At 37.4% G+C, this 25,192-nt stretch overlaps 1 non-coding gene across 1 annotated transcript; it reads left to right on the top strand.

Moving 5' to 3' along the window:
- Positions 1-12,672: 12,672 nt before the first annotated feature.
- Positions 12,673-12,778, top strand: LOC115801614 (U6 spliceosomal RNA). The gene has a single exon (XR_004021913.2). It is a non-coding gene; the product is annotated as a U6 spliceosomal RNA (small nuclear RNA).
- The last annotated feature ends 12,414 nt before the right edge of the window (positions 12,779-25,192 follow it).

Raw genomic sequence — 25,192 nt, 5'->3', positions numbered from 1 at the left:
TTACATTCTTCCCTTTCTTTCCAAGGAAAACTCTCTTTGCATTCCCACCCTCCATTTTTAGTCAGTTCCCATGCTGGATCTATCGATTCTCTCACAAACAAGTTTGCTTCTTTGTATCTGCAGATTCAGACCTGATCTACAGCCCCACTTAATAAAAGTTTTTTTGTTTTTTTTTTAACATGAGGTTATAGCTTGTATGCAAGATTTCTATTTTGACACATTTTCAGAAAAATTTTGGAGCTGTCATTCAAGTTTTAATAGCTTCAGAAGCATTAAACATCAATAGATTTTTCCAAATTATGTTCCCATTTGACACTCGCCTTTTCCCTGGCAGCCAGACTGTACCCCAGGGTAGAAAATCAGCATATAGCAGTTTTCACTTTAGACCTCATATTTTAAAAACTCAGAACTTTGTTACTCTCTGCCTGGGTAGGTAAAGTGAAAATTTATTCACTATTCTCAGCAGTAGCCATTTCATCCAGGGTCTGCACAATGTGATATCAGTCTGGAGGCAGTGTTCACAGGCTCCAGCCTATGCTGTCTGATGCAGATCCAACTGTGAATTACTTCTCTTCCAACCACTTACACATTTTATGTTCTTCTGACACAGCTTCAAAAGAACCATGAAGTAAAAACTCTATTTTCAATACATGCTCTGTCTACAATGATAACACGTATAGTGAAACTCACCACCCATGAACTTACATACATTCTGCCGAACCCTAAGACAATTTGTCTTCACAATGCAAACTTTTCAGATGTTCAGAGTTTTCATGGTGATTATCTAACAATTAAACCCCAAAACTGCTCCTGTTCTTTGCTATATATCCCTTGAACTTTCCATCTTCATTCAGAATGACAGGGCATTTATAGTGTCTTAAAATCAATTTTGATATTTCTCTGTGTGTGGAAGAGCAACACTTGGAATCAGGTGATATTGTAAGCACACCCCCCCCTTTATAAAATGAAGTATAGTTGATTTACAATATTGTGTTAGTTTCCAGTATACAGCATAGTGATTCAGTATTTTTGCAGATTATACTCCATTTTAGGTTATTACAAGATAATGTGCTATACAGTATATCCCTGATGTTTATCTATCTTATATACAGTAGTTTATATTTGTTCATCCCATACCTCTAATTTGTTCCTTCCCCCTTCCCTCTCCCCTTTGATAAGCAGAAGTTTGTTTTCTATATCTGTGAGTCTGTTTCTGTTTTGTATATATAGTACATTCATTTGTATTTTTTTCTTTTTTAAAATATTTATTTATTTATTTTTGGCTACATTGGGTCTTTTTCTTTTTTTTTAACATCTTTATTGGAGTATACTTGCTTTACAATGGTGTGTTAGTTTCTGCTTTATAACAAAGTGAATCAGCTATACATATACATATACCCCCAAATCTCTTCCCTCTTGCATCTCTCTCCCTCCCACTCTCCCTATCCCACCCCTCTAGGTGTTCACAAAGCACTGAGCTATCTCCCTGTGCTATGCGGCTGCTTCCTACTAGCTATCTATTTTACACTTCGTAGTGTATATATGTCCATGCCACTCTCTCACTTTGCCCTAGCTTACCCTTCCCCCTCCCCATGTCCTCAAGTCCATTCTCTAGTAGGTCTGCGTCTTTTTTTTTTTTTTTTTTTGCAGTACGCGGGCCTCTCACTGTTGTGGCCTCTCCCTTTGTGGAGCACAAGCTCCGGACGCGCAGGCTCAGCGGCCACGGTTCACGGGCCCAGCCGCTCCGCGGCATGTGGGATCTTCCCGGACTGGGGCACGAACCCATGTCCCCTGCATAGGCAGGCGGTCTCAACCACTGCGCCACCAGGGAAGCCCCAGGTCTGCGTCTTTATTCCTGTCTTGCCCCTAGGTTCTTCATTGCTGCGCACGGGCTTTCTCTAGTTGCAGCAAGTGGGGGCTACAGTTCGTTGCGGTGCACAGGCTTCTCACTGCAGTGGCTTCTCTTGTTGTGGAGCATGGGCTCTAGGCGCACAGGCTTCAGTAGTTGTGGCTCACGGGCTCTAGGGTTCAGGCTCAGTAGGTGTGGTGCTCGGGCTTAGTTGCTCCATGGCATGTGGGATCTTCCTGGACTAGGGCTCGAACCCGTGTCCCCTGCATTGGCAGACAGATTCTTAACCGCTGTGCCACCAGGGAAGCCCCCATTTGTATTATTTTTAGATTCCACATATAAGTGATATTTGTCTTTCTCTGACTTATTTTACCAAGCATAATTTTTTCTAGGTCTACCCACATTGCCGCAAATGACAGTATTTCATTCTTTTTTATGGCTGCATAATATTCCATAATATTTCAACATTTTCTTAATCCAGTGTTCACTCAGTTTTCTTCCATGTCTTGGCTATTGTAAATAATGCTGCTATGAACATTGGGGTACATGTATCTTTTAGAATTAGTGTTTCCATTTTTGTCTGGATATACCCAAGAGTGGATTTACTGTATCATATGGTAGTTCCATTTTTAGTTTTTAAAGAAACCTCCATATTATTTTCCATAGTGGCTGCACCAATTTCCACCAACAGTGTACATGGGTTCCATTTTCTCCACATCATCTCCAACATTTTTTATTTGCAGACAGTTTGATGATAGTCATTTTGACAGGTGTGAGGTGATATCTCATTGTGGTTTTGATCTGCATTTCTCTGATGATTAGTGTTGTTGAACAGCTTTTCATGTGCCTATTAGCTACCTGTATGTCCTCTTTGGAGAAATGTCTATTCAAGTCTTCTGCCCATTCTTTGATTGGGTTGGGTTTTTTTTTTTCGATATTGAGTTGTATGAGCTGTTTGTATATTTTGGATACTAACTCCTTGTTGCTTTCACCGTTTGCAAATATTTTCTCCCATTCTGTAGGTTTTTTCATTTTGTTGATGGAAAGTTGTGTTTCCATTTTCACTTGTCTTGGGGTATTTTCTGACTTTGTCTTTGATCTCATCATTGATTCACTGGATTTTTAGTAGCATGTTGTTTGTTCTCTTACCGTTTTTCTTTCTGTAGTTGATTTCTAGTTTCATACCATTGTGGTTGGAAAAAAATGCTCGATATAATTTCTATCCTCTTAACTTTGTTGAGGCTTATTTTGTGACCTAGTATATGATCTACCTTGTAGAACATTCTATGTACTCTGGAAATGAATGTGTATTCACCTGCTTTTGGATGTAATGTCCTGTAGATATCAATTAATACCAGCTGGTTTATTGCATTATTTAAGAATACTGTTGTCTTATTGATTTTCTGTCTGGTTCATATGTCTATGATGTCAGTGGGGTGTAAAGTCTCCTACTATTATTGTATTATTGTCAATTTCTCCCTTCATGTCTGTTAGTATTTGCTTTATATATTTAGGTGTTCCTGTATTGGGTGTGCATATGTTAAGGAGTGTAATATCCTCTTCTTGTATCAATCCCTTTATCATTATATAATGCCCTTCTTTGTCTTTCAGTACAGGCTTTGTTTTCAAGTCTATATTGCCTGATCTGAGTATTGCTACCCTCACTTTCTTGTTGTTTCTGTTTGCATGAAATATCTTTTTCCATCCCCTCACTGTCAGTCCTTGTGTGTCTTTCACCCTGAAGTGAGGCTCTTGTAAGCAGCATATAGATGAACCTAGGTTTTTTATTCAGTTAGTCACCCTATATCTTTTGATTGGAGCATTTAGTTCATTGACATTTAAAGTTATTATTGATAGGTATGTACTTACTGCCATTTTAGTCCTTATTTTCCAGTTGTTTTGTAGTTCTTCTGTGTTCATTTCTTTCTGTTTTGCCACTTGTGGTATGATGATTTTATTTTGTTGTATGCTTGGGCTCCTTTCTTTTGTTTTTTTTTGTGTGTGTATCTATTGTAGGTTTTTTATTTGTGGTTACCATGGGGTTCATATATGATGAACCATAATTATATCTACTTGATTTAAACTGATAGTCATTTAAGTTCAAATACATTCTAAAAGATCTATATTTTTTAGCCCCCCACCCTCATTTTGTGTTTTTCATGTCATATTTTACACCTTTATGCTTATTCCTTTACTGTTTATTGTAGTTATAGTTTCTTTTACAACTTTTCTCTTTTAATCCATGTACTGGCTTATTTAAGTGATCTTCAATCCTTTCTATATATTTTCCTTTTCTACTGTGATTTTCCCTTTCCTATAGATTCTTCTTTTCTATTTAGAGAAGACCCTTCAACGTTTCTTTTAGGGTAGATTTAGTACTGATGAATTCTTTTGGTTTTTGCTTGCCTGACAAGTTCTTTATCTCTCCTATTCTATATTATAATCTTGCTGGGTAGAATATCCGAGGTTGCAGGTTTTTACCTTTCAGCACCTTGAATATATCATGCCACTCCGTCCTGGTCTGTAAAGTTGCTGCAGAGAAATCAGTTGATAGTTTTATTGAGTCAGTGGCCATCACCGCCATGTTAGGGGTGGTGTTTGCTCCCAAGTTGCTTAAGCAAAGCCCTGAGGGTTGGGCTTGAGCTGGCTCTGTTCCTTTTAAGTGTGTGTTTTTTCCTTCTCCCTTCACTGGGACTTTGCCCCAAAGGAGGGGAGTGCTGATGTAACTGGGGCTTGTGTGCTTACAGAGGTACGCCTGTTAGTGTCTTTTGCTCTGCTCAGATGCAGCCCATGGTTGTTTCTTTTCCTCTGTTCTGTCCACCTGAGATCTAGTGCTAGCTTGTGGCATGGAGTAGGCAGAGCTGGAGCATTCACTTGGCTAAAACTGGGGAGTGTGGTGTGGAGGTTGTGGAAGTTCAAGTGGCTGCACTGCTGTCAGAAGTGTAGGCTGCTTCTATGGCACTGTTTAAGTGCCAGTAATGGCCACGGCCAGCCCACCTGGACAACACCTGGGTTCCTGGGTTGCCTCTGTGTCCCTAGATCCAGTCTTTTCCCTGGTCCTTGCCAAGCTGTGGCTTGGAGTGAGTGGGACTGGGGTGTTCACTTCACTCAGACTGTGAAGCGGGGTGGAGGCAGCAGCTGCTAGGGCAAACCTCTCTCTGCCCTGTCTAGGGCAATCTAGCAGCACCTTCTCACTCCTCAAGAGTGGAGTCTAGGCTTCTTCAGCCTTTCTATCAGTCCCAGTGGTTCCCCGAGTAGCCAAGAGAGGTTGTCTCCTATTTGTAGGACCCCAGGACTGGGATGCCCAGTCTGTGGTTTGACTATCTCACTCCTCAGGGCAAGTGTCCACCATTTGATCTCCCTTTTCCTCTGAGTCCCCTCCCAGGGGCACATGTCCCAACCCAGTACTTTTCTTTCCATTCTACCTGATCATGTGTGTACCTTTCTTACAGTCTTTGTTGTATAGGAGTCCTCTGCCAGTTTCCAGTTAGTTTTCTATGAGTATTGTTCCATGTGTAGATGTATTTTTGACATGTTTGTAAGGGGAGGTGACCTCCATGCTTTGCTGTCTTGATCTCTCTCCTCTGTCAGGCCCTTTTTATAAGTCACTACTTCCATCTGCATTCTGTCAGAACGACTGGGGTCATATTCATATAGCAGACTAACCGAATAAGTGGAAAGCTAAACTTGTAAGATTTTATTTTGACACATGTGATATTATCATCAAACCTTGATTTTGGAAATGAGAGACAGCCATATATAATTTGAGAGAGTGCCAACCTGAGATACATTATGCATTATACCATATGTCACTGACTTTAATGATGTTTTTGGACCGGTTCATTTTGAATGTCACTTATGAAAGATCATATCTTTGATTTTTAATATTACTGGCAGTTATTCCTGACTCATAAAGCATTCTCTGCCTGAAAAAGATGTGTATAAAAAAATATATTTCCCTTGAAGATCTCTGCAGTTGGTTCCATCTTCCCTTTTCCATCTTTTCCTGGTATTTTCTGTGTCCCAAATATGCTTATTCTGATACCATAATGATTAATATGGACTTTTAGCTCAGGCTGCATTTAATCTGCAAACTTGTCCCTCCAAATAAAAGGATGTTCCTTCTATCTACAATGAAAAGGTAAAGCAAGCACAATGCTTCAGACCTAGATGTAAAGACCACATGATTATTCATATATGGAGATGAGCATGAAAGGATATCTTTTCTGGGAGAAAATGATGCAGTAGTATCTAACCGCAGGGCATATATTTTGATAAGTGCTATTTTTTATTTGTAAGTCAAATAAATTGGCACACATTCTTTTGAATATTTTATCCCACATGTATACAACTGAAAGTGTTGATTGTGAGGCTATCTATGACCAGGTTTCTCTTGCCGTGGACTGGAAAATATGTTGGCACATCATCCTGACTGGATGTCCAGGCCCCTCTATTTAATATTCAGCTTTCTAATAGTACAATTACCTGAAAATAGTGGGCTCAGAGGTGCTTGAATCAGAAGGCTGCCAAATCTCTCACTCTTTTTTGTGGTAGTTTAATAATAAACACTTTAATTTTTATTATGGCTGGAAGTAGAAAGAGAATTTTAGCAAGTGTTGAAATTTTAGCTGTGTGGAGGAATAAATAGCCCTGTGACCTCTGAGATTTCCTACAATATCATTGGATGGTTTCCCTGAGAATTTTCTTTACAACTCTCAGATGCTAAAACCAGCTGCTTACAGATCTCTTTCCTTACTCTCAAAGAACATGATCTAAATATGAATCATCACAGGCACCAAGATCTTGACTAGAAAATCCTCCTAGTGACACAGTATCCTATTGCTTGAGAGATGCCAAGGGAATTCTTTCCACAGTTTGTTCCTCATAAGAGGGCATAGTGGAAAAAGCAGGGCTTTGACAGCAATTAAACTTAAGTTTTAATCCTGAGTGAGCCACTTATTAGCTTTTGATCTATGACAAGTAAGTTAAATTTCCTAAGCCACAACTTTCTAATATAAAAATGGAGATGATACCACCTACTTCAGAAGGTAGTGGAAAAAGTAGGAATAGTGCATATAAAGCACCCAAATATAGATATTCTATATAAATTATAACTTGTAATTATGAATTTTAGGTTGAGTCTTGTTCCTAGAATGGAGCACCATTTCTATATACAAGGTAAGCTTTTGAGGATTAAATGCCCCACCAAGTTTCACATGCTAATCAATGCATTTGTGTGTTGGAGGTAGGGGTATGCATGAGATAAGACAAGGATACGAAATAAGATGCTGGGACTTCCCTTGTGTTCCAGTGGTAAACAATCCTCCTTCCAATACAGGGGACACAGGTTCGATCCATGGTTGGGGAACTAAGATCCCACATGCTGCAGGGTAACTAAGCCCACGCACCTCAACTAGAGAGAGAAAATCCACACGCCACAACTAGAGAGAAGCTCAAGCACCACAACGAATGATCCTGTGAGCCTCAACAAAGATCCCACATGCTGCAACTAAGACCCGACACAGCCATAAAGAAGAAAGAAAGAAAGAAAATATTGAAAAATAAATAAGATACTTATTTTCATCTTTTTGGTAAAATGTTAGTGTTCTCTTCCACCTTTCCTTTCTCATTCCAAAAATATATATACGTTAAATAATATAGTATTTAAAGTATACTTTAAAATCAAAAGTAATACATCAATGCATTTTTATTTAAAAAATGAACACAAACATCTTTGTCATTCTGGTTTTTTTCTGACTGGGGAAAGTCAAAATAGCTGCTACTATAATGATGAAATGCTAGCAAGTAAATAACCAAGGCTGGCTCTCCCTGTTAGAAGTAAAAATTGTATTAACTATTCTCATGCATTAACTATTACATATGAAGTTTAGAGTCAGTTTTTAAAATTTTACAAAAATTGAAATTTTGATTTTAATTACATTGATTTATAAATTGATTTTACAAAATGTAATACCATTTAAAGATTAAATACTTTCAGCCATGAACTTGGTGCATTTCTCCAAATTTCTTAGTATATTTTTTAAAAAAATGTCCTTCAGTAAAATTTATACAGTTAACCCTTGAACAACATGGTGGGGTGTAGGATTTCCTCCTTGCAAGGATTTCCTCCTTGCAGTCAGAATCTTCACATTCATTGCTCCTCTGTATGCACAGTTCCACATCCAAGGACTTAACCAACACTTGCATTGTGGCATTGTGTAGTACTGTAGTATTTACTATTGAAAAAGATCCATGTATAAGTGGACTCATGCAGTTAAAAAAGTTAACTGTAGTTTTATTTAAAAGATCTTATATATTTCTCTTTTTAAAAGTTTCATAATTACTTTATTTTTTAAATTGAAGTATGGTCAAAATAAAACATTAATTTCAGGTGTACAACATAATGATTCAATATTTTTAGATATTATGAATGGTCACTACAATAAGTCAACATCCTTCACCATACATGGTTACAATTTTTTTTCTTGTGATGAGAACTTTTAAGGTTTACTTTCTTAGCAACTTTCAAATATAAAGTATTATTAACTATAGTCGTCATACTGTACATTACATCCCTATGACTTTTATTTTATAACTGGGAGTCTGTACTTTTTGACCTTCACCCATTTTGCCTATCCAGTCTCTGGCAACCATTAAGCTGTTTTCTGTATCTTCTTTTTTTCTTTAGATTCCACATATAAGTGAGATCATACAGTATTTATTTGTCATTTTCTGTCTGACATTTCATTTACCATAATGCCCTCAAGGTCCATTCATGTTGTTATAAATGTCAAGAATAAATTCTTTTTTCTGAATGAATAATATTCATATATATGTATATAACAATTTTTTTCATTTATCCATTGATGTACACACCACTTATGTTGTTTCCATATTTTAGCTATTGTAAATAATGCTGTAATGAACATGGGAGTGCATACATTTTTTCAAGTTAGTGTTTTTATTTTCTTTGAATAAATACCCAGAAGTGGAATTGCTGGATCATATGGTAGTTCTATTTTTAATGTTTTGAGGAATCTCCATACTGTTTTCCATAGTGGCTGCACTAATTTACCTCCCCACTAGCAGTACACAAGCATTTCCCCAAAGGTTTTATATATCTGCTATTAGATTTATTCCTACATATTTCATAGTTTTTTGCAATTATGAATGGAATACTTTTCTATTAATTAAAAAATTAATATTGCCATGAATAGTATGTTTATTTTATTTTTTTAATAAATTTATTTTTTTATTTAAATTTTTGGCTGCATTTGGTCTTTGCTGCTGCACGCGGGCTTTTCTCTAGCTGCAGTGAGCGGGGCTACTCTTCATTGTGGTGTGCGGGTTTCTCATTGGGTGGCTTCTCTTGTTGCAGAGCATGGGTTCTAGAGTGCAGGCTGAGTAGTTGTGGCGCATGGGCTTAGTTGCTCTACAGCATGTGGAATCTTCCCGGACCAGGGCTTCCCATGTCCCCTGCATTGGCAGACGGATTCTTAACCACTGTGCCACCACAGAAACCCAGTATGTTTATTTTATATCCAGCCATGTTACTAAACTCTTGTTAGTTCCAGGAGTCTGGCAGTTGTTGCTTTGGAATTTCTAGGTGGACAATCACATATCAGGCTAGTAGTGATGTTTCATTTCTTCCACTCAAATTTGTATAGCTTATGTCCTTTTTATTCATGTTGCATTGGTTAGGTTCTCCAATAATATGTTGATTAACAGTGATAATAGAGGACATCCTTTACTTGTTTTTTTACCTTAATGTGAATGCTTCTACACGTTGCCCTTTAGGTATGATATTTGATGTAAGCTTTTAGCAGATGACTTTTATCTGGTAAAGAAAGTTTCTTTTATATTCTGAATTTGTTAATTAAAAAATTCAGGGTATAGTTTTACTTTATCACATGCTTTTCCAGCATCTATTGAGATGATCATATAGTTTTTTTCTCATTTGATCCGGTAAATAATTAAGCTACTTTTATTCCTGGGATATATCCTACTTGATCACAATATATTACACTTTCACTATACTATCAGAGTTAGCTTACTGTCTTATTTAGAATTTTTGCCTTTGTTCATAAGGGGGATTTGTTTTTCTTTTCTTTTCTTGTGTTGTCCTTGTCCACTCCAGGTTTGGTAATAGAATAACACTAGTCTTATAAAAGTTGGATAGCTTTCAATTTTCCCTTTATAACTTGTAACATTTTATGTAATGTTGGAATTATCCTTTATTGAGAATTTCATTGGTAAAATTGTCTTGGTGGAATACAATTATTAGGAATAGATCTCAGACTATACAATTTCTTATATGATTACTAAGTTATCTAGATATTCTATTTCATGGGTCAATTTGTATAAATTATATTTTCTCTTAAAATTTTTTATTCTTCTTGGATTTTAAATATATAGGAAGTAAGGAACTCAGACCAATACTTGTGAAAAAATAACTAGGAAAGCTGAAAAAAATATTAAAAAAAATAAGTTTGTAGATTTTAGGTAGCTAAGAAGGGAGTGAAGAATTACAAGGTCAAGATCATGGAGGAAAGGGAAGCCCAAGAAGTGAACTCAATATTTGGGAGTTTTCTTTCCCTATTAGTTTCTAGATTATGAAGCGACTGAGAAGGTGAGTAGTGTTTTAAGTAGCCTTTAGGACCTAAAGGAATAAACATTTGAATTCAGAGTCCTTCAAGAAGAGGAGTAAGCTCCTAGTCTTTGGGTAAACTCTCAAAATATTACCCTAGAAGTAAGATAAACCAGAAGTAAATTGGCCTTTATAGTAACTGAAATCCAGATTTTTATTCAATCTGACAATCTGTTTCTTAATTTGTATGTTTGGACCATTTACATTTAATGTAATTATTGATATGGTTGGATTTAATACTATCATTTTATTATCTGTTTTCTATTGGCCCCCCTTTTTGTTTTTCTGTTTCCATTTTCCTGTGAATGCTGTGTATTCCATTTAAATTTATCTATTGTCTTTTTGATTATATATCTTTGAATAATTATTTTAGTAGTTTCTCTGGGGACTGCAACATACAAAATTTCATGGTGTACTTAGAGTTAATATTTTACCACTTCAAAATGAAATGTAAAAATCTTATAATCATATAGGCCCTTTTATCCTCCTTTATTTATATTGTAGTTGTCATATGTATTGCATACACTGAAAACCTCACAATGTTATCTTTTTGCTTTTCATAGCCATACATATTTTAAAGAACTTAGAGAAAAAATATCTTATTTATCTAGATATTTACCATTTCTGTTGCTCTTTCTTCATTCCATGTATCATTCTGATATCATTTCCCTTCCCCCTCAAGAACTTCCTTTAACATTTCTTTTAGGGTAATTCTGCTGCCAACAGATTCCCTTAGTTTTCCTTCATCTTAGAATGTTTTTATTTGCTTTTATCCTTGAAGGATATTTTCACTATATATAGAATTCAGGGTTGACCATTAGTTTCTTTCAGCACCTTAAAAATATTCTACTGTCTTCTGACCATAATAGTTTCTTATGAGAAGTCTGCAATTATTCAATTTGTTATGCTCTATACACAATGTTTTATTTCTCTTTGGTTGCTTGTAAGAATTTTTTCATTATTTTTGGTTTTCAGTAGTTTGGTCATTATGATTGTGGTTTTCTTTGAGTTTATCTTATTTGAAATTCACTGAGCTTTTTGAATCTGTAATGTCATGTCCTTCAACCAATTTGGGATGTTTTCAGCAATTATTTTTTCAAAACTTTTTTCTGCATCAATTTATTTTTCTTCTTCTTTTTGGACCTTAGGAACAAAAATATTAGACCTTCTGATATTTTACTACAGGTCTCTGAAGCTCAGTTCAATTTTTTAAAATTTGCTTTTCTATTTGTTGTTCAGATTTAATGGTTTCTATGCATCTATCTTTAACTTCACCTACTCTTTCCATTCTGATATTAAGCCCATCAGTAAATTTTTGTTTTAGTTATTTTACTTTTTAATTTTAAAAGTTTCCATTTAGTTCTTGTTTTATAATCTCTATTTCTTTGCTTTGATTTGCTCAAAAATGACCACATACACAGATTTAGGGGATCTATTTCTCCAGCTCTCTCCTTTCTATAATTTCCTGAATATATTTTAGCCCTTTTCATGGTCCTTAGAAAGCAGAAGTGTTGGCCTCTCCATGCTGTTACACACTTTCCATAACTGGATCTGCCTTAGGAGCAAAGGGTAGAGAGAAAATAGAAACAATTAGAGTATTATTTCCCCAATACTCTTAAGACCATAGGAATTCCTTTTCCCAGTTCTTCTGTAATAAAGGACTTTCTCTGACTTGTAGGTGCCTGCAAGATCATGACTGCTGCTCTGTTGCAAGAGTGCAGCTTCATGACTTGCCACAGGGCAGGGTCAGGAGATTAGTAAAAGAAAAAATGGGGGATTACCGGCATATTTACAATCCTGCAGGGCCCCTTACCTGGTCTTCTAACTAGAAAAAGAAAGTTTATATTGGAGCTTTTCTGTTCATACCTGCTGTGCAGTTCTGGGATTTGGGTTGCCCTACAGTCTAAGTTAGGAGATATGGACAGAAAAACAAAACCCAGGAAATTCACCACTGTAATGATTGTTATATGAGTTTTGAGAAAGTGATAGCAAGTTTATTCATTTTAGCCAAGACAAGAAGTCCTTGAAGTCTAGATTTGAATCATGTAATCCCTGATTGGCTTAAGGTGAAACAATATTGTTAGTGCCACAGTAGTCTGGCAGAGCAAATGAAAACTCTAACAAGAGAGACTTTCTATCATAATCCTAGGCTTCACTTTAATTAAAAAAAATTTTCGTGCTTGCTTCTGTGCACATATATTAAAATTGGAATGATACAGAGAAGGTTAGCATGGCCCCTGTGCAAGAAAGAGATGCAAATTCATGAAGCATTCCATATTTTTAAAAATATTTCATATGCAGTATCTGGCACTCAATAGAAAATAAATAGATACATGAAGAGAAAAGGCAAAGTAATCAAAAATAAGAGAATGATGTTCTTGGGTTAGAAGAATCAATATTGTCAAAATGACTGTAGTACCCAAGGCAATCTAAGATTCAATGCAATCCCTATCAAATTACCAATGGCATTTTTCACAGGATTGGAACAAAAAATCTTAAAATTTGTATGGAAACACAAAAGACCCAGAATAGCCAAAGCTATCTTGAGAAAGAAAAGTGAAGTTGGAGGAATCAGGCTCCCTGACTTCAGAATATACTACAAAGCTATAGTCACCAAAACAGTATGGGGGCTTCCCTGGTTAGGCAGTGGTTGAGAGTCTGCCTGCCGATGCAGGGGACACAGGTTCGTGTCCTGGTCTGGGAGGATCCCACATGCCGTGGAGCAGCTGGGCCTGTGAGCCATGGCCACTGAGCCTGTGCATCCAGAGCCTGTGCTCCGCAATGGGAGAGGCCACAACAGTGAGAGGCCCGCGTACCGCAAAAAAAAACCAGCAAAAAACAAAAAAAACCAGTATGGTACTGGCACAAAAATAGAAATATAAATCAATGGAAGAGGATAGAAAACCCATGCACCTATGGTCAATTAATCTACAACAAAGGAGAGAGGACTATACAATGGAGGAAAAACAGTCTTTTCAATAAATGGTGGTGGGAAAAATGAAATTATAACACTCTTAACATCGTACTCAAAAATAAACTCAAAATGGATTAAGGACCTAAATGTAAGACTGGACACTATAAAACTCTTAGAGGAAAACATAGACAGAACACTCTCTGACATAAATCACAGAAATATCTTTTTCAATCCATCTTCCAGGGTAATGAAAATAAAAACAAAAATAAACAAATGGGACCTAATTAAACTCAAAAGCTTTTGCACAGCAAAGGAAACCATAAACAAAACAAAAAGACAACCTGCAGAACAGGAGAAAATATTTGCAAACAATGCGACCAACAAGGAATTGGTCTCCAAAATTTACAAACAGCTCATGAGGCTTAATACCATAAAAACAAACAACCCAATAAAAAATTGGGCAGAAGACCTAAATAGATATTTCTCCAAAGAAGACATACAGATGGCCAAGAGGCACATGAAAAGATGTTCAACAGCATTAATTATTAGAGAAATGCAAATAAAAACTAAAATGACATATCACCTCACACCAGTCAGAATGGCTAGCATCAAAAAATCCACAAGCAATAAATGTTGGAGAAGGTGTGGAGAGAAGGGAACCCTCTAACATTGTTGGTAGGAATATAAATTGGTACAGCCACTGTGGAAAGCAGTATGGAGGTTCCATAAAAAACTAAAAATAGAGCTACCTTATGACCCTGCAATCCCACTCCTAGGCATATATCTGGAGAAAACCATGGTCCAAAAGGATACATGCACCCCAATGTTCATTGCAGCACTGTTTACAATAGCCAAGACATGAAAGCAACCTAAATGTCCATTAACAGATGAATGGATAAAGAAGTGGTACATATATACAATGGACTATTGCTCAACCGTTAAAAAGAATGAAATGCCATTTGCAGCAACATGGATGGACCTAGAGATTGTCATACTGAATGAAGTAAGTCAGACAGAGAAAGACAAATATTGTATGGTATCACTTATATACAGAATCCAAAAAAAAGTGATACAAATGAACATATTTACAAAATAGAAACAGACTCACTGACTTAGAGGATGAACTTATGGTTACCAGAGGGTAAGAGTATGGGGAGGGATAGTTACACAACATTGTTAATCAACTATACTCTAATATAAAATAAAATATTTTAAAAAATAAGATAAACAACAGACAATAAAGAAGACCCACAGAGAGTATAGCTAATGGAGTTATTAGATATGGACTTTAAAATAATTCTACTTAAAATGCTCAAGGAAAAATTATACATTGTTATGAAGTTGTCCCTTGTATTCTCTCATAGCTTTTAATAGTCTTTGTATCTGCAATTTAGTCTTCTTTTAAAAGGATTGCCAACTTATTGTTTCCATTAAATGGGTTGAGTGGAGCTTGAGTTATTTGTATTAGAATATGAGGAAATCACTTTAGGACTTCCCTGGTGGCGCAGTGGTTAAGAATCCACCTGCCAATGCAGGGAACATGGATTAGATCCCTGGCCCGGGAAGATCCCACATGCTGGGGAGAAACTACTGAGCCCATGCACCACAGCTACTGAGCCCGTGTGCCACAACTACTGAAGCCCAGGTGCCTAAAGCCAATGCCCTGCAACAAGAGAAGACACGACAATGTGAGGCCCATGCACCGCAACAAAGAGTAACCCCCACTTGCCTCAACTGGAGAAAGACCACGTGCAACAACAAAGACCCAAAATAGCCAAAAATAAAAACAAACAAATAAATTAATTAATTAACAAAACAAACAAAAAAACCCCACAGAGCTTCTCAGAAACCAGTCTGAAAGCCACCTAGTAGTTCTTAATTTAAAAAAAAAAGATCTTTGCATTTGTGGAAAGTGCAATACCCCAATCGAATCATCTTGCAGTCAGCTTTCAGTCCTATGGTCAGGAAGCATTAGTACAAGAACATAGGATGGTCTTCCCTGGTGGCGCAGTGGTTAAGATCCCACTTGCCAATGCAGGGGACAGGGGTTCGAGCCCTGGTCTGGGAAGATCCCACATGCCACAGAGCAACTAAGCCCATGAGCCACAACTACTGAGGCTGCGTGCTGCAACTACTGAAGCCCGTGCACCTATAGCCCATGCTCCACAAGAGAAGCCACCGCAATGAGAAGCCCGCACACCACAAAGAAGAGTAGTCCCAGCTCACTGCAACTAGAGAAAGCCCGCGCATGGCAATGAAGACCCAACTCAGCCAAAAATTAAAAAATTAATAAAAAAAAAATCTAACTTGAGGGTTGGCAAACTTTAAAAAAAAAAAAAAGAACATAGGAACTAGGGCCCCTGCCGACCGCTGGTGGGGGACTCTGACACCCAAAGAGATGGGAGGAACCCCAAAGTGAACTGGTAGGATGTAGGCAGACTAAGCGGGGAGGAGAAGTGGAGGCCAGACAGGATCAGCATTCCTGAAACTGGGGAGATCAGGAGAGACAGGCGGGAGGGGCCCTCCCAGCTCAGAGGAGCAGGAGAGGAGAGGAAGGTGTTTGCCCCACCCACTCGAGCCCAGGAAGCCTGCTGTGCTCCTACGTGAGGTCCCTGGCCGTCTGAGACAAGGGGTGGGGGGCACACTTGTGCCCCTTCTGTTCCTTGAGCCTAAGCCCCACCTTCCACAGCCCCTAGGGTTTTTCCAGCCCTGTGGTTCCTGAGCATTGGCCTCACCCACCACCCAAACCTCGCCTTGCTTAGGCATCGCCCTCCACAGCCAAGGCCTATCCCCCCAATTTTTTTTTCTTCCTCCTCTTTATTACTATTGTGGTACTGTTGTACCTTCCGGTTGTTGATTCATCTATATTTTTATTTTTATATTCTTCCTAACATGGCTGTTAGTTTCCTAGTCTACTTTTATTCTTTACTTTGTTATTGTTGGGTTTTTGTTGTTTTTTTTTTGCCACCCCAGGCGGCTTGCAGTATCTTGGTTCATGAGCCTGGGAATGGGCCAAAACTCCTGCAGTGGGAGCTCTGAGTCTGAACCACTGGATTAACAGAGAACCTCAGACCCAGGGAATTTTCATCAGAGTGAGGTCTCAGAGAGTTCCTCATCAAGTTCCTCATCAGCACCAAGACAAAGCTCTATTCAATAGCATACAAACCCCAGAGTTGGAAACCTCAGGCCAAACAACCAGTAAGACAGGAATACAATCCCACTCATAAAAAACAATGTGGGCAAAAAATATGTCACAGATGAAGGAACAAGGTAAAAACCCACAAGACCAGGTAAATAAAGAGGAAATAGGCAATCAACCTGAAAAAGAATTCAGAGTAATCATAGTAAAGATGATCCACAATCTTGGAAGTAGAATGTAGACACAGATTGAGAAAGTAAAAGAAATGTTTAACAAAGATCTAGAAGAATTAAAGAACAAACAGAGATGAACAACATAATAACTGAAATGAAAAATACACTAGAAGCAATCAATGACAGAATAACTGAGGCAGAAGAATGAATAAGTGAGGTGGAAGGCAAAATGTGGAAATAACTGCCCAGGACCAGAATAAAGAAAAACGAATGAAAAGAATTGAAGACAATCTCAGAGACCTCTGGGACAACACTAAATGCACCAACCTTCAAATTATAGGGGTCCCAAAAGAAGAAGAGAAAAAGAAAGGGTCTGAGAAAATATTTGAAGAGATTATACTTGAAAACTTCCCTAACATGGGAAAGGAAATAGTCACATAAGTCCAGCAAGCACAGAGAGTCCCATACAGGAAAAACCCAAGGAGATACACAGCAAGACACATATTAATCAAACTAACAAAAATTAAATTAAAGAAAAAATATTAAAAGCGGCAAGGGAAAAACAAAAAATAACATACAAAAAATCCCATAAGGTTATCAGCTGAAACTCTTCAGGCCAGAAGGGAGTGGCAGGATATACTTAAAGTGATGAAACAGAAAAACCTACAACCAAGATTACTCTACCCAGCAATGATCTCATTTCAGATTCGATGGAGAAGTCAAAAGCTTTTCAGACTAGCAAAAGCTAGGAGAATTCAGCACCACCAAACCAGCTTTACAACAAATGCTAAAGAAGATTCTTTAAGTGGGAAACAAAAGAGAAGAAAAAGACCCACAAAAAACCTCCCAAACAATTGAGAAAATAGTAATAGGAACATACATATCAATAATAACCTTGAATGTAAATGGATTAAAGGCCCCAACCAAAAGACACAGACTGGCTGAATGGATACAAAAACAAGACCCATATATATGCTGTCTAAAAGAGACCCAATTCAGACCTAGGGACATATACAGACTGAAAGTGAAGGGGTGGAAAAAGATATTCCATGCAAATGGAAATCAAAAGAAAGCTGGAGTAGAAATCTTGTATCAATAAAATAGACTTTAAAATAAAGACTGTTACAAGAGATAAAGAGGGACACTACATAATGATCAAATGATCAATTCAAGAAGAAGATATAACAATTATAAATGATTACACACCCAACAAAGGAGCACCTCAATACATAAGGCAAATGCTAACAACAAGGAAAGGAGAATCGACAGTTACACAATAATAGTTGTGGATTTTAGCACCCCACTTTCACCACTGGACAGATCATCCAAACAGAAAATAAATAAGGAAAAACAAGCTTTAAATGATACATTACACAAGATGGACTTAATTGATATTTATAGGACATTCCATCCAAAAACAACAGAATACACATTTTTCTCAAGTGCTCATGGAACATTCTCTAGGATAACTCCTATCTTGGGTCACAAATCAAGCCTTGGAAAATTTAAGAATATTGATATCGTATCAATCATCTATTCTGACCACAATGCTATGAGATTAGAAATAAATTACAGGAAAAAAACTGTAAAAAACACAAATACATGGAGGCTAAACAGTGCACTACTAAATAACCAAGAGATCACTAAAGAAATCAAAGAAGAAATTTAAAAATACATAGAAACCAATGACAACAAAAACAAGACAAGCCAAAACCTATGGGATGCAGCAAAAGCAGATCTAAGAGGCAAGTTTGTAGCAATACAATGTCACCTCAAGAAACAAGAAAAATCTCAAATAAACTATCTAACCCTACACTTAAAACAACTAGAGAAGGAAGAACAAAGAAAACCCAAAGTCAGTAGAAGGAAAGAAATCATAAAGATCAGAGCAGAAATAAATGAAGTATAAATGAAGAAAACAGTAGCAAAGATCAATAAAACTAAAAACTGGTTCTTTGAGAAGATAAACATAATTGATAAACCCTTCACCAGACTCATCAGGAAAAACAGGGAGAGGTCGCAAATCAATAAAATTAAAAATGAAAAAGGAGAAATCACAGCTGACACTGTAGAAATACAAAGGATTATAAGAGACTACTACAAACAACTATATGCCAATAAAATGGACAACCACGAAGAAATGGACAAATTCTTGGAAAGGTACAATTTTCCAAGACTGAACCAGGAAGAATTAGAAAATATAAACAGGCCTATCACAAGTAATGCAATTGAAACTGTGATTAAAAATTTTCCAACAAACAAAAGTTCAGGACCAGATAGCTTCACAGGCGAATTCTAACAAACATTTAGACAAGAGCTAACACCTATCCTTCTCAAACTCTTCCAAATAATTACAGAGGGAGAAACACTCCCAAATTCATTTTACGAAGCCACCATCACCCTGATACCAAAAGCAGACAAAGATATCACAGAAAAAAAGAAAATTATAGACCAATATCACTGATGAACACAGATGCAAAAATCCTGGACTAAATACTAGCAAACAGAATCCAACAGCACGTTAAAAGTTTTATAACCCATGATCAAGTGGGATTTATCCCAGGGATGCACGCATTCTTCAATATACTCAAATCAGTCAATGTGATACACCACATTAACAAATTAAGGAATAAAACCATATGATCATCTCAATATATGCAGAAAAATCTTTTAACAAAATTCAACACCCATTTATGATAAAAACTCTCCAGAAAATGGGCACAGGGTTTCCTTGGTGGCACAGTGGTTAAGAATCCACCTGCCAGTGCAGGGAACACCGGTTCAATCCCTGGTCCAGGAAGATCCCACATGCCGTGGAACAACTAAGCCCGTGTGCCACAACTACTGAGCCTGCGAGCCACAACTACTGCAACCCACATGCTTAAAGCCCATGCTCCACGAAAAGAGAAGTCACCACAGTGAGAAACCTGTGCACCACAATGAAGAGTAGCCCTTGCTCACCACAACTAGAGAAATCCCATGCACAGCATCTAAGACCCAATGCAGCCAAAAATAAATAAAATAATACATTTATAAAAGAAAAACTTTAAAGAAAATAAAAATGGGCATAGAAGGAACCTACCTCAACACAATAAAAGCCATATATGACAAATCCACAGCAAGCGTCATACTCAATGGTGTAAAATTGAAAACATTTCCACTAAGATCAGGAGCAAGACAAGGATGTCCACTCTCGTCACTCTTATTCAACATAGTTTTGGAAGTCCTAGCCAGAGCAATCAGAGAAGCAAATGAAATAAAAAGAATACAGATTGGAAAAGAAGAAGTAAAACTGTTGCTGTTTGCTGATGTCATGATAATATACATAGAAAATCTGAAAGATGCCACCAGAAAACTACTAGAACTAATCAATGAATTTGGTAAGGTTGCAGGAAACAAAATTAATGCACAGAAATCTCTGGCATTCCTATACACCAACAATGAAAAAGCAGAAAGAGAAATTAAGGAAACACTCCCATTTACCATTGCAACAAGAAGAATAAAATACCTAGGAATAAACCTGCCTAAGGAGGTGAAAGACTTGTACTCAGAAAACTGTAAAACACTGATGAAAGAAATCAAAGGTGACATGACATAAACAGATGGAGATAAATACCATGTTCTTGGATTGGAAGAATCAGTACTGTGGAAATGACTATACTACCCAAAACAATCTACAGATTCATTGCAATCCCTATCAAACTACCAATGGCATTCTTTACAGAATTAGAACAAAAAATTTTACAATTAGTAAGGAAACACAAAAGACCCCGAATAGTCAAAGCAATCTTGACAAAGAAAAACAGAGTTGGAGGAATCAGGCTCCCCAACTTCAAACTATAGCACAAAGGTATAATAATCAAGACAGTGTGGTAATGGCACAAAAACAGAAATATAGATCAATGGTACAAGATAGAATGCCCAGAGATAAACCCATGCACATATAGTCAACTAATCTATGACAAAGGAGGAAAGAACATACAATGGAGAAAAGACAGTCTCTTTAATAAGTGGTGCTGGGAAAACTGGACAGCTACATGTAAAGGAATGAAATTAGAACAATCCCTAACACCATACACAAAAATAAACTCCAAATGGATTAAAGACCTAAATGTAAGACCAGACAGTATAAAACTTTTAGAGGAAAATATAGGCAAAACAGTCTTTGACATAAACCACAGCAAGATCTTTTTTGACCCACCTCCTAGAGTAATGAAAATAAAAACAAAAATAAACAAATGGGACCTAATAAGCTTAAAAGCTTTTGCACAACAAAGGAAACTGTAAACAAGATGAAAAGACAACCCTCAGAATGGGAGAAAATATTTGCAAATGAAACAACAGACAAAGGATTAATCTCCAAAATATACAAACAGCTCATGGAGCTCAATGTCACAAAAAACTAACAGCCAAATCAAAAATAGGCAGAAGATCTAAATAGACATTTCACCAAAGAAGACATACAGATGGCCAAGAGGCACATGAAAAAATACTCAACATCACTAATTATCATAGAAGTGCAAATCAAAACTACAATGAGGTATCACCTCCCACCAGTCAGAATGGACATTATCAAAAATCTAGAAACAATAAATGCTGGAAAGGGTGTGGTGAAAAGGGAACCCTCCTGCACTGTTGGTGGGAATGTAAATTGATACAACCACTGTGGACAACAGTATGGAGGTTCCTTAAAAAACTAAAAATGGAACTACCATATGACCCAGCAATCCCACTACTGGGCATATACCCTGAGAAAACCATAATTCAAAAAGAGACATGTACCACAATATTCATTGTGGCACTATTTAGAATAGCCAGGACATGGAACCAACCTAAATGTCCATCGACAGTTGAATAGATAAAGAAGATGTGGCACATATATACAATGGAATATTACTCAGCCATAAAAAGAAACAAAATTGAGTTATTTGTAATGAGGTGGGTGGACCTAGAGTCTGTCATGAAGTAAGTCAGAATGAGAAAAACAAATACCGTATGCTAACGCATATATGTGGAATCTAACAACAACAACAAAAGGATACTGATGAACCTAGTGGCAGGGCAGGAATAAAGAGACAGACATAGAAAATGAACTTGAGGACATGGGGTGGGAGGGCGAAGCTGGAGTGAAGGGAGAGTAGCATCAACATACATATACCTCCGAATGTAAAATAGCTGGCTGGTGGGAAGCATCAACATAGCACAGGGAGGTTGGCTCCGTGCTTTGCGATGACCTAGAGGGGTGGGATAGGGAGGATGGGAGGAAGGGTATATGGGGACATGTGTATGCATATGACTGATTTGCTTTCTTGTGCAACAGAAACTAACACAGTATTGTGAAGTAATTATACTCCAGTAAAGGTCTATTAAAAAAAAAGAACATAGCATTGCCATTTTGCTGAAGTTTGCTTGTAATAGCGATAACTTAAAAAAGCACTTTACATTAAGTTATTCAGAGCAACTTTCTTAAAATACATTCTTTTATGTAAAAAAATTCAGTACAAAAATGAAAATGTATTTCCCCTCTCACGTCTCCTTTCTCGCTACAATGTCCAGTAATAATTGTCCTTTGCTATTCACGGGGGATTAGTTCCAGGACCCCTGTGGATAGTAAAATCCAAGGATGCTCAAGTTCTTTATATAATGTGGTGCCTCTGTATCTGCAGGATCCACATCTGTGGAGTCAACCAACAGCAGATCGAGTGCATTTTTATCCCTTCTGTTTAAACACTTTATTTACAGTTATGTGATTAAATAATCACAACACATATTCTAATTTTTTAAAAATGTGATTTGGAATCTCCATAAGACTATGAACAGATTTTGCAGCTGAAATTTTGTAGGTCAGTTGTGAGTGGCACCATATATTCAAAATGCTTAAAGAAAAACTTCCAACCAAGAATACTCTACCCAACAAATTATGAAGGAAATAAAGAGTTTTCCAGACAAGCAACAGCTTAAGGAGTTCATCACCTCAAAAATCAGCATTACAAGAAGTGTTAAAGGGACTTTTTTAAACTGAAAAGAAAGGCCACGCTAATTAGTAACAAGAAAACATATGAAAGTATAAATCTCACTGGTAAAGGTAAATATATAGTAAAAGCAATAGATTAATCACTTATATAGCTAGTGTGAAGGTTAAAAGGCAAAAGTAGTAAAAATAACTATAACTACAACAATTAGCTAAGGGATACACAAGGTAAAAAGATGTAAAATGTGACATAAAAAACATAAAACATGAAGGGGAAGAGTAAAAAATGTGATTACATGGGTATGAGGTACATCTACATTCAGATGTCTTTAGCTAAAATCTCAAGAGATAAGTATGTTCTATGCACATAGTTGCTTTTTCTCTTTCTTCTCAAAGGGATTTCAAATCTGGTAGGGCATGAAGTCCTATGATATATCCTTTCATCAATCCCACCATCTCTCTTTATTTTACATTCTATCATTACTTCTGAAGGACTTAATTGTGATCTAAACAAGATATAAAATCTGGGCTTCCCTGGTGGTGGAGTGGTTGAGAGTCCGCTTGCCGATGCAGGGGACACGGGTTCGTGCCCCGGTCCGGAAAGATTCCATATGCCACGGAGCAGCTAGGCCCGTGAGCCCTGGCCGCTGAGCCTGCGTGTCCCGAGCCTGTGCTCCGCAACGGGAGAGGCCACAACAGTGAGAGGCCCGCATAACGCAAAAAAAAAAAATTTGTTTCTCAAAAAACAAATAATATAATTGGTTGCAGCTATAAAATGAATGACACCATATATAGCACTGTGGGGGAGTGGTGGGGAGAGCAGTATCCTGCATTTAAGGAGACAGACTCTTTAAAAGGCATGAGCCTTTCTGGAAATTTTCTAGCTTTATTTGGGCTGCCTCAGGAGATTCACTTCATACCTGAATGTGTGAACAGACGCATGCATGGCAGAGGGCACCCCAGTATGACACAAGAGCCCCAGGGCCACTGATTCTTGGTTGCCCTGGGGATATCTGTTCAGTGGACATCTGGTGAGTGCCAGGTACCTATACACTTTAGGCACTTTGCACACAAGATGAATTTGGCTAACTTCCTGCTCTCAAACTTATATTCAGTCAAGTAGGGGAGATGAGAGTATGTGTCAACTAAAAATAACAAAAGCTAACATTTATTTTCTACTTACTATGTTTCACACACTATGCTAAGGGTTTTGCCTTCAATCTCATCTATTCTTTGTAAGATTTCTTCAAGCCGGGTACAGTTATTATAGCTGGCATCACACTGTGAGAAGTGCTATAATTGAGGAATGAGAGTGATTGGGAAGAAATAAGAAAGATTTAAGTCTACCTGAGGGAGTTAGAGAAAGAATAAAGTGACATTAGCTATTTACTTCTTTGCTTTTTCCTCAACTCTGAGCTGGCTGAGTGCACAGACTGAATCTTGTTCAGTTTCAAAACCTCATAACCTACCCTCAATAAATATCTCAGGAAAAAATGAATGATGTTTGAGCTGGATTTTGAATGTTGAGTAGATTTTCACAAAATAGGAAAGAAAAAGGGGCCTTTTAGTCAGAAGGTGAAGCATAAAAAAGGCAGTGAGACATGACTGTGATATACTTAGGGAATGTCAAGTAATTTGGGGTGAGGGAATATCAGGATACAAGGTAGAGAGTGGGAGAAGCTAGAAAGTAGATTGGTGTCCCAGCTATTGCTGTGTAACAAACCACCAAAAATGGAGTGGCTTAAACAATCAGTATTCATTACTGCTTATGAGTATACAGGCTAATTTGGGGGTTCTGCTGATCTGGACCAGATTTGGTGATTTCAGCTGAGCTTGGTCATAAATCTATGGTGTTCTGATGGGTAGGCTGGAGGCTGGCTTGCCTAGACTGGCCTCATCCTTACATGTGGTTGGCTGGATGTTGGATGGGTGGATAGAAGTGATTGTGCCACGTGTCTCTCATCATTTGGTAGCCTAGCCTAGGTTTGTTCACATGGCAGTGGCAGAGCTCCAGAAAATGAGTGGAAGTAGGTAAGGTCTCTTGAGACCTGAGCTTGGTATTGGTACTCTGTCATTTCTGCCACAATCTATTGGCCAAAGAAAGTCACAAGGCTAACTTAAATTCTAAGTGTGGGGAAATTGACTCCACCTGTTGATTGGATGAGCTGCAAAGTCAAATGCAAAAAGGATAGTGATAAAAGGGGTGAAGAACTGGAGATATGTTTGCTCTCAATCTCTTACAGCTGTGGTTAGATACCATCTGAATACCAAGTATGAACTTTATTTTGTAAAAACAGGAAGCTCTCAAAGTCATGACATAGATTTGGGTTTTAAAAAGATATCTCTGGTAGTAGTATGATACACAGTTTGAAGGGAGGAGTGATTAAAGGCAAGGTGCCTATGAGGTGCATAATGCAATAGTCCAAGATATTACGGGTTTAAACAGAACCCTATGACTTTAGTTCATTCCAACTAAACTGACAAGTTAGATCAAGACCA

The sequence above is a fragment of the Delphinapterus leucas genome, chromosome 7, assembly GCF_059928025.1.
Source record: "Delphinapterus leucas isolate spDelLeu-1000000601 "Yukka" chromosome 7, BTC_Dleu_Yukka2, whole genome shotgun sequence".
NCBI lineage: Eukaryota > Metazoa > Chordata > Mammalia > Artiodactyla > Monodontidae > Delphinapterus > Delphinapterus leucas.
The sequence above is the reverse complement of the archived record's forward strand: the minus strand, read 5'-3'. Positions and strand labels throughout refer to the sequence as shown.